Below are 11,681 nucleotides of genomic sequence, written 5' to 3'. Positions count from 1 at the left end.
TTTAAGGGTATTTGGAAGCACAAGTAGTATCTCTACTTGGTGCAAGGAATTTGGCTAGCATGAGGGGGAAAGGCAAGCTCAACATGTTTGAATGATCCATGACAATATACTTTAACTGAGATGTGACAAAACATAACCCATTACATTGTCTTCCTTGTCCAACATCAACTCTTTAGCATGTCATACTTTAATGAGTGCTCATAATCATAAAAGATGTCTAAGATAGTATATTTATATGTGAGAACCTCTCTTTCTTTATTACTTCCTATTAATTGCAACGGTGACCAAAACTATGTTTGCCAACTCTCAACAACTTTTATGTATCATACTCTTTATGTGTGAAGTCATTAGTTTCCATAAGATCAATATGAACTCGTTTATTTCTTTTATTCTTTTATGCACTTTAGGATCATAGCAAGATAGTAAAGCCCTTGACTCAACACTGATCTTTATTTTATATAGCTCACGAACTCGATTACATAGAGGGGTCTCAAAGCAAAACTCAAAACTAATTCATACCAAAACTTTATTCTACTAGATCAAGATATTACCAAAAGGATGGAACTAAGAAAAAAAGGTAAAGATGGGAGTGTGATGGTGATACGATACGGGGGTACCTCCCCCAATCTTGGCAGTTGCCAAGGGGAGTGCCCATACCCATGTGATTATGTCTCCTTTGCTGGTGAAGAAGGTGGTGATGATGATGGATAGTTGCACATCGAGCGTAGAAGCTCTTCCAATTTGTGGATAATGCCCTTAAGTGCAACGATATGATCCTTCAACAAAATATTTTCCTGTGTGAGATACTTGTTTTGTATGCGAGCTAACTCAATCATCTTGAAAGCTTCAATCTCAGTTGGGGTAAAGAGGTTAGGAAGAGGTTGAGCGATGTTTTCTTCTTCGGCCGCCGGAGCTTGATCCTCCATGGCCTTCTTGATCCCTTCATCCTTGTTGATCTCCTCAATTTCTTCTCTCTTCAGCTCTATATTCAATAGCCAAGCATCCTTGTCTTTATTGTTGGAGGAGGGTGTCGTCATGATGCTCTAGATCTATCAGAAAAACAGCTCGAAACAAAGACAGAAGATTTTTGCGTGATACAATGGTCAAAACCTTCTAGAGATTATATAATGATTTTTTACCGCCAAAAGAAGTATCGTGCAAGAAAACAAAGTCCGGAGAGCACACGAGGTGCCCACGAGGAAGGGGGCGCGCCCAGTAAGGTAGGGCGCGCCCTCCACCCTCGTGGACGCCTCGTGTCCTTCCCGGACTACTTCAAATTTTCCTATTTTCTTAAATATTCCAAACGGAGAAAGATTGCTATTAGAATTGTTTTGGAGTCGGTTTACTTACTGTACCACATACCTATTCCTTTTCGGAGTCTGAAACATTCTGGAAAGTGTCTCTTATGTATTCCTTCGGGGTTACGGTGTTAATAATATTAGTTTCAACATTTATAGGATTACCTAAGATAAATGTTTGATTCTTTGACCGTTCACCACCTTTAGATTTGTGCCTTCGAAGTTGTTGATTTTTATGGCACCAGAACGATAGACCTCCTCGATAATGTAAGGGCCTTCCCATTTAGAGAGAAGTTTTCCTGCAAAAAATCTTAAATGAGAGTTGAATAGCAACACATAATCACCTACGTTAAACTCACACTTCTGTATCCTTTTGTCATGCCATCTTTTAACTTTTTCTTTAAACAACTTGGCATTCTCATATGCTTGGGTTCTCCATTCATCAAGTGAGCTAATATCAAATAACCTCTTCTCACCAGCAAGTTTGAAATCATAATTGATCTCTTTAATAGCCCAATATGCCTTATGTTCAAGTTCGAGAGGTAAGTGACATGCTTTTCCATAAACCATTTTATATGGAGACATACCCATAGGGTTTTTATATGCAGTTCTATAAGCCCATAATGCATCATCAAGTTTCTTGGACCAGTTCTTTCTAGATCTATTAATAGTCTTTTGCAAGATTAATTTGAGCTCTCTATTACTCAATTCTACCAGACCACTAGACTGTGGGTGATATGGGGATGCAATTCTATGATTACATCATACTTAGCAAGCATTTTACGAAAAGCACCATGAATAAAATGTGAACCACCATCAGTCATGAGATATCTAGGGACTCCAAACCTCGGAAAAATAACTTCTATAAGCATCTTAATAGAGGTGTTATGATCAGCACTACTAGTTGGAATAGCTTCTACCCACTTAGTAACGTAATCAACAGCAACTAAAATATGTGTATATCCATTAGAGGCAGGAAAAGGTCCCATATAATCAAAGCCCCAAACATCAAACGGTTCAATAACAAGAGAATAATTCATAGGCATTTCTTGACGTCTACTAATATTACCAATTCTTTGACATTCATCACAAGACAAGACAAACTTACGGGCATCTTTGAAGAGAGTAGGCCAATAAAAACCGGATTGCAATACCTTATGTGCAGTTCTATCTCCAGCGTGGTGTCCTCCATATGCCTTGGAGTGACACTTACGTAGGATCTGTTCTTGTTCATGCTCAGGTACACAACGTCTAATAACACCATCTACTCCTTCTTTATAAAGGTGTGGGTCATCCCAGAAGTAATGTCTTAAATCATAAAAGAACTTTTTCTTTTGCTGGTATGTGAAACTAGGTGGTATAAATTTAGCAACAATGTAATTAGCATAATCAGCATACCATGGAGCAGTACGAGAAGCATTTATGACAGCTAGTAGTTCATCAGGAAAGCTATCATCAATAGGTAGTGGGTCATCAAGAACATTCTCTAACCTAGATAAGTTGTCTGCAACGGGGTTCTCAGCTCCCTTTCTATCAATAATATGCAAATGAAATTCTTGTAGCAAGAGAACCCATCTAATAAGTCTAGGTTTAGCATCTTTCTTGGCCATAAGATATTTAATAGCAGCATGATCAGTGTGGATAGTTACTTTAGAATCAACAATATAAGGTCTGAACTTATCACAAGCAAATACAACTGCTAAGAATTCTTTTTCAGTAGTAGCATAATTTCTCTGAGCAGCGCCTAGGTCTTACTAGCATATTGAATAACATTTAATTTCTTATCAACTCTTTGTCCTAGAACAGCCCCTACAGCATAATCGCTAGCATCACACATAATTTCAAAGGGTAAATTCCAATCAGGTGGCTGAACAATAGGTGTAAAAATCAAAGCTTTCTTAAGTATTTCAAACGCTTCTACACAATCATCATTTAAGATAAAAGGAATATCTTTTTGCAATAGATTAGTCAGAGGCCTAGAGATTTTAGAAAAGTCCTTAATGAACCTCCTATAAAGACCGGCATGACCAAGGAAACTTCTTATACCTTTAATGTCCTTGGGACATGGCATCTTTTCAATAGCATCAACTTTAGCTTTATCAACTTCAATACCTCTTTCAGAAATCTTATGCCCCAAGATAATGCCTTCACTAACCATAAAGTGGCACATTTCCCAATTCAAAACAAGGCTAGTATCTTCACATCTCTGCAAAACTCGTTCAAGGTTGCTCAAGCAATCATCAAAGGAGGATCCATAAACGGAGAAATCATCCATGAATACCTCACAAATCTTTTCACAAAAGTCAGAGAATATAGCCATCATGCATCTCTAAAAGGTAGCATGTGCATTACATAAACCAAAAGGCATACGTCTATAAGCAAAAGTACCGAAAGGGCAAGTAAAAGTAGTCTTTACTTGATCGTCCACTAACACAGGTATTTGAGAAAAACCAAAGTAACCATCTAGAAAGCATAAATGTGTATGTTTGGATAGTCTTTCTAGCATTTGATCAACAAAAGGTAAAGGGTAATGATCTTTCTTAGTAGCTTTATTTAATTTACGGAAATCAATTACCATACCTGTAATAATTCTTTGCAGGATCAATTCATCTTTATCATTAGGAACGATAGTAATACCTCCCTTCTTAGGGACGCAATGGACAGGACTTACCCACTGACTATCAGCAACGGGATAAATTATACCTGCCTTGAGGAGCTTTAGTATTTCCTTTCTTACCACTTCTTTCATCTTAGGATTTAACCGTCGTTGATGATCTCTAACTGGTTTGGCATCTTCTTCCAATTTTATTTTGTGTTGGCACAAGGTGGGACTAATGCCCTTAAGATCATCAAGAGTATATCCAATAGCAGCATGGTGCTTCTTCAGAGTTTTCAATAATCTTTCCTCTTCCTGCTCTGAAAGGTTAGCACTAATAATAACAGGATATATCTTCTTTTCATCAAGATAAGCATATTTAAGAGTATCAGGTAATGGTTTAAGCTCAGACACGGGATCACCCTTGGGTGGAGGAGGATCCCCTAGGATTTCAACAGGCAAGTTGTGTTTCAAAATAGGACCCTGTTTAAAGAATACTTCATCTATCTCCCTTCTTTCATTCATAAACATATCATTTTCATGGTCTAGCAAATATTGTTCTAAAGGATCATTAGGAGGCACGGCAATAGAAGCAAGAACAATAATTTCATCCTTACTAGGCAATTCTTTATCATGGGGTTGTCTACGAAATTTAGCAAAATTAAACTCATGATAAATATCTCCCAAGCCAATTGTAACAATATCCTTTTCACAATCAATCCTAGCATTGACAGTATTCAAGAAGGGTCTACCAAATATAATGGGACCAAAGCTATCTTGTGGCAAACCAAGAACAAGAAAATCAGTAGGGTATTTAACTTTACCACACAAGACTTCAACATCTCTAACAATCCCAATTGGTGAAATGGTATCTCTATTGGCAAGCTTAATTGTAACATCAATTTCTTCTACCTCAGCAGGTGCAATATCATGCATAATTTCTTCATATAAGGAAAAAGGTATTGCGCTAGCACTAGCACACATGTCACATAAGCCATGATAACAATGAACTCCTACTTTAACAGAAATAATAGGCATGCCTACAACAGGTCTATGTATCTTAGCATCGGGTCTAGCAATGTTAGCAGCCTGTTCACAGAAATAAATAACATGCCCATCAATATTATCAGCCAAGAGATCTTTGACCATGGCAATACTAGGTTCAACTTTAATTTGCTCAGGAGGTGTATATGTTCTAGTATTACTCTTACGAACCACAGTTGAAGCTTTAGCATGATCCTTTATCCTAATAGGGAAAGGTTGTTTCTCAACATAAGTAGTAGGAACAATAGGATCATTATAAGTGATAGTCTTTTCTTCAACTGTAACAGGTGCAACTACTTTTACTTCCGTGGGAGGATTATATTTAAACCACTTCTCCCTAGGGAGATCAACATGAGTAGCAAATGATTCACAGAAGGAAGTGATAACCCACAAGTGTAGGAGATCGCAACAGCTTTCGAGGGTAAAGTATTCAACCCAAATTTATTGATTCGACACAAAGGGAGCCAAAGAATATTCTTGAGTATTAGCAGTTGAGTTGTAAATTCAACCACACCTGGATAACTTAGTATCTGCAGCAAAGTATTTAGTAGCAAAAGTGGTATGATAATAAAGGTAACGGTGGCAAAAGTAAAGATAATTGTTTTGGGGTTTTTGTAGTAGTTGTAACAGTAGCAACGGAAAAGTAAATAAGCGAAGAACAATATGTGAAAAGCTCGTAGGCAATGGATCAGTGATGGATAGTTATGCCGGATGCAATTCCTCATGTAATAGCTATAACATAGGGTGACACAGAACTAGCTCCAGTTCATCAATGTAATGTAGGCATGTATTCCGTAAATAGTCATACGTGCTTATGGAAAAGAACTTGCATGACATCTTTTGTCCTACCCTCCCGTGGCAGCAGGGTCCTAGCGGAAACTAAGGGATATTAAGGCTTCCTTTTAATAGAGAACTGGAACAAAGCATTAGCACATAGTGAATACATGAACTCCTTAAACTACGGTCATCATCGAGAAGTATCCCGATTATTGTCACTTCGGGGTTGTCGGATCATAACACATAATAGGTGACTATAGACTTGCAAGATAGGATCAAGAACACACATATATTCATGAAAACATAATAGTTCAGATCTGAAATCATGGCACTCGGGCCCTAGTGACAAGCATTAAGCATAGCAAAGTCATAGCAACATCAATCTCAGAACATAGTGGATACTAGGGATCAAACCCTAACAAAACTAACTTGATTACATGGTAAATCTCATCCAACCCATCACCGTCCAGCAAGCCTACAATGGAATTACTCATGCACGGCGGTGAGCATCATGAAATTGGTGATGGAGGATGGTTGATGATGACGACGGCGACGAATCCCCCTCTCCGGAGCCCCGAACGGACTCCAGATCAGCCCTCCCGAGAGAGATTAGGGCTTGGCGGCGGCTCCGTGTCGTAAAACGCGATGAAACTTTCTCTCTGAATTTTTTCTCCCCGAACGTGAATATATGGAGTTGGAGTTGAGGTCGGTGGAGGTCTAGGGGGCCCACGAGATAGGGGGCGCGCCCTATAGGGGGGGGCTGTCTCGTGGACAGGCCGTGGGCCCCCTGGTGTATTTCTTTCGCCCAGAAATTCTTATTAATTCCAAAAAGTGCCTCCGTGGATTTTCAGGACAACTTCTCTTTTCTACACATAAAACAACATCATGGCAGTTCTACTGAAAACAACGTCAGTCCGGGTTAGTTTCATTCAAATCATGCAAGTTAGAGTCCAAAACAAGGGCAAAAGTGTTTGGAAAAGTAGATACGTTGGACACGTATCAGGAAGCTACTATCTCAGAGTCAAGTCCATATTTAGTGCTAAATCCACGAAAAGCATCGGTATCCATAAAAGATTTAACACAATCGAACTTAGGTGTCATACCTGACTCCTTACCATCGTCGGAATCCCAATCTTCAGAGTTGTGTTTAATTCTTTCCAATAAATCCCACTTGAATTCAATAGTCTTCATCATATTAGAACCAGCACAAGAAGCATCGAGCATCGTGCGATTATTAAGAGAAAGTCGAGCATAAGATTTTTGAATAATCATTTCTCTTGAGAGCTCATGATTGGGGCATGAATATAACATTGACTTAAGCCTCCCCCAAGCTTGAGCGATGCTTTCTCCTTCGCGAGGCCAAAAATTATATATATAATTACGATCACGATGAACAAGATGCATAGGATAAAACTTCTCGTGAAATTCCAATTTCAATCGTTTATAGTCCCAAGATCCCATATCATCACATAGCCTATACCATGTCAATGTGTCTCCCTTCAAATATAAATAGAAGACCTTCTTCTTAACAACATCATCAGGCATACCTGCAAGCTTAAATAATCCACAAACTTCATCCACATAGATAAGGTGTAAATCGGGATGCAATGTTCCATCTCCTGCAAAGGGATTAGCTAGCAGTCTCTCTACCATACCCGAAGGAATTTCAAAGTAAACATTTTCAGTAGGTTCGGTAGGTTGAGGAGCAACTCTTTGCTCTACTGGTCGGGGTGAAGATACCCCGAACAAGCCCCTCAAAGGATTAGTTTCCATAGTAATAAGTGACAGTAAATTTCAGCACACTATATAAATGTTTCCTTACCAAGTTCCACTCACCAAAGGCGCTTCACTCCCCGGCAACGGCGCCAGAAAAAAGTCTTGATGACCCACAAGTGTAGGGGATCTATTGTAGTCCTTTCGATAAGTAAGAGTGTCGAACCCAACGAGGAGCAGAAGGAAATGACAAGCGGTTTTCAGTAAGGTATTCTCTGCAAGCACTGAAATTGTAGGTAACAGCTTGTTTTGTGATAAGATAATTTGTAACGGGTAACAAGCAACGGAAGTAAATAAGGTGCAGCAAGGTGGCCCAATCCTTTTTGTAGCAAAGGACAAGCCTAGACAAATTATTATATAGAGAAAAGCGCTCCCGAGGACACATGGGAATTATCGTCAAGCTAGTTTTCATCACGTTCATATGATTCGCATTCGGTACCTTGATAATTTGATATGTGGGTGGACCAGTGCTTGGGTACTGCCCTTACTTGGACAAGCATCCCACTTATTGTTAACCCCTATTGCAAGCGTCCGCAACTACAAAAGAAGTATTAAGGTAAACCTAACCACAACATTGAACATATGGATCCAAATCAGCCCCTAATGAAGCAACGCATAAACTAGGGTTTAAGCTTCTGTCACTCTAGCAACCCATCATCTACTTATTACTTCCCAATGCCTTCCTCTAGGCCCAAATAATGGTGAACTGTCATGTAGTCGATGTTCACATAACACCACTAGCGGAAAAGACAACATACATCTCATCAAAATATCGAACGAATACCAAATTCACATGACTACTAATAGCAAGACTTCACCCATGTCCTTAGGAACAAACGTAACTATTCACAAAGCATATTCATGTTCATAATCAGAGGGGTAATAATATGCATAAAGGATCTGAACATATGATCTTCCACCAAGTAAACCAATTAGCATCAACTACAAGGAGTAATCAACACTACTAGCAACCCACAGGTACCAATTTGTGGTTTTGATACAAGATTGGATACAAGAGATGAACTAGGGTTTTGAGAGGAGATGTTGCTGGTGAAGATGTTGATGGAGATTGACCCCCTCCCGATGAGAGGATCGTTGGTTATGACGTTGGTGATGATTTCCCCTCCCGGAGGGAAGTGTCCCCGGCAGAACAGCTCCGCCAGAGCCCTAGATTGGTTCCGCCAAGGTCCCGCCTCATGGCGGCGGAGTTTCGTCCCGTGAGCTTGCTTATGATTTTTTTTCCAGGGTAAAAGACTCCATATAACAGAAGATGGGCACCAGAGGGCTGCGAGGGGGCCCACGAGGTAGGGGGCGCGCCCAGGGGGGTAGGGCGCGCCCCCCACCCTCGTGGCCAGGGTGTGGGATGAGGGAGTCTTGGATTAGGGGGTCCTCGGACAGACGGACTATGTACTTATGCCGGACTATTGGACTATGAAGATACAAGATTGAAGACTTCGTCCCGTGTCCGGGTGGGACTCTCCTTTGCATGGAAGGTAAGCTTGGCGATTCGGATATGTAGATTTCCTTCTCTGTAACCGACTCTGTGTAACCCTAGCCCCCTCCGGTGTCTATATAAACTGGAGGATTTAGTCCGTAGGAGAAGAACAATCATAATCATAGGCTAGCTTCTAGGGTTTAGCCTCTATGATCTCGTGGTACATCAACTCTTGTAATACTCATATCATCAAGATCAATCAAGCTGGAAGTAGGGTATTACCTCCATCGAGAGGGCCCGAACCTGGGTAAACATTGTGTCCCCCGCCTCCTGTTACCATTAGCCTTAGACGCATAGTTCGGGACCCCCTACCCAAGATCCACCGGTTTTGACACCGACATTGGTGCTTTCATTGAGTGTTGCACCGTGTCATCACGATAAGGCTTGATGGCTCATTCAATCATCCACAACGATGCGATCCAGGGTGGGGTTTTCCTCCCCGAATAGATCTTCGTATTCGGCGGCTTCGCACAGATCTATAGCTACGCCCCTGGACATCAGGTCAGTTTTGGAAGCCTGAACTACACTGCCGACATCCACGGAGACTTGATCTTCGACGGATTCGAGCCCATGACAGGTGCGCCATACAGTCACGATAAGCATGATTTAGATCTACCATCGGACGGTGTTCAGGAGAACGCACCTGCAGCTACCTTGGCCTTAGATCCTGAGCAGATTGTGCCCTCCGAGGACGGGTGGATAGACCCCACCACCAAAGCCGCACACTCATCGACAATAGAGCCGAACACAGACTTTGCCCCCAATGAGGTCTGTTTCATCGGACCCTCGGACTCGTCTCCAATCATAGGCTCCGAACCGCGCGCGTCCGTGCCTATCGAATCTGATTAGGCACCGATCATGGAGTTTACCTCCGCGGATATCTTTTAGCACTCGCCTTTGGGCAACATACTAAATTCACTGAAATCTCTCTCCCAGTCAGGGGACTCTTGGCCGAACTATGTCCGGCTTGAGTGGGAAGCTGACGATGAATAAATTCATTCCCCACCCACCACCCACTTAATAGCCACTGTCGACGACTCAACCGACATGCTTGATTTCGACTCCGAAGACATCAACGGTATGAACGATGATGCCGAAGAAGAACAGGAACCACCGCCCACAGGGCGCTGGACAGCCACCTCATCATATGATATATACATGGTGGACACACCCAAAGTAAACAATGGCGAGGAACGGAAGGATGCAACAGAGGATAATCTTCTTGAGAAGCAACCAAAGCGCCGATGGCACCGCTCTAAATCCTGCCACGGCAAAAACATCGATAACGGCACAAGAAAGAATAACACCCCGGACGACTCTAAAGGTAAAGACGACCCCATAGGCCCGGCGATGGAGCAGGATGAGCCAGGGGACGGCGAACATAGTACGGGGCCGCTGTCCGATCACAGCGATGCTGAGGGTAAAACTCATCAACCTGTCTCCGGAGAGGAGAACAGTCCGGATGACGATGCATTCATCATCCCGGAAAAGCACTTGGAACAAGAGAACCTCCACAAAAGGCTTGTCGCCATCGCAAGGAGCTTGAAGAAGCAGAAGCAAAGGCTTAAGGCCGCGCAGGATACGCTCAACCGCAGATGGAACAAAGTGCTCGACACTGACGAAAAATATGGTGGCGATCGCCACACAAAGAGCTACCCAAAGCACAAGCTGCTGCCCGAATTCGACGACGAGGCCATAGAGCCCATCCCGCCGAAAAACAATACGGCCGATCTGCCGGACCGACCATCCCGTGGCCGAGACAGGGTGGCCAATGACGCCGCACTTAAGTCATCACACGATTTACGTGAGCACCTGGACAAAAGAGCCGGTATGGCCAGGTCCATCTATGGATCTAGGAAGCGTGCTCCGGCGCAGGATCACGGCCACCAAAATGACTATACTGATCGAATACCAGCTCGGAATCAACACTGAACACTAAAACCGTCGGAAGCATGCCATGACACATCCAAATACAGGGGTGCCGCACACCCCCTGTGCTTCACCAATGAGGTGCTGGATCATGAACTTCCAGAAGGATTTAAACCTGTAAACATATAGGCATACAACGGAACGACAGACCCTGCGGTCTGGATTGAGGACTTTATTCTTCACATCCACATGGCTCGCGGAGATGATCTCCACGCCATCAAACACCTTCCCCTCAAGTTGAAAGGACCGGCTCGGCACTGGTTGAAAAGCCTCCCCGAAAACTCAATTGGAAGTTGGGAGGAACTGGAGGACGCTTTCAGGGCTAATTTTCAAGGGACCTATGTCCGACCTCCGGATGCAGACGATTTAAGTCACATAATCCAACAACCCGGAGAGTCAGCCCGTAAGCTTTGCAACAGATTTCTCACCAAGAAGAATCAAATCGTCGACTGCCCGGATGCCGAAGCCTTAGCGGCTTTCAAACACAGTGTCCGGGATGAATGGCTCGCCAGACACCTCGGCCAGGAAAAACCGAGGACAATGGCAGCCCTAACAAGCCTTATGACCCGCTTCTACGCGGGCGAGGACAGTTGGTTGGCCTGTAGCGGCACCAGCGACCCAGGCACGTCCGAAGTCAGGGATGGCAACGGGAAGCCGCGACGCAATAAAAACAAGCGTCGAAATAATGAAGACAGCCCAGACAACACGGCAGTAAACGCCGGATTCAAGGGCTCTTGACCCGGTCAACGGAAAAAGCCATCTAAAGGTA

Source organism: Triticum dicoccoides, chromosome 5B (genome assembly GCF_002162155.2).
Source record: "Triticum dicoccoides isolate Atlit2015 ecotype Zavitan chromosome 5B, WEW_v2.0, whole genome shotgun sequence".
Classification (NCBI taxonomy): Eukaryota; Viridiplantae; Streptophyta; class Magnoliopsida; order Poales; family Poaceae; genus Triticum; species Triticum dicoccoides.
Note: the sequence above shows the minus strand (reverse complement) of the source record.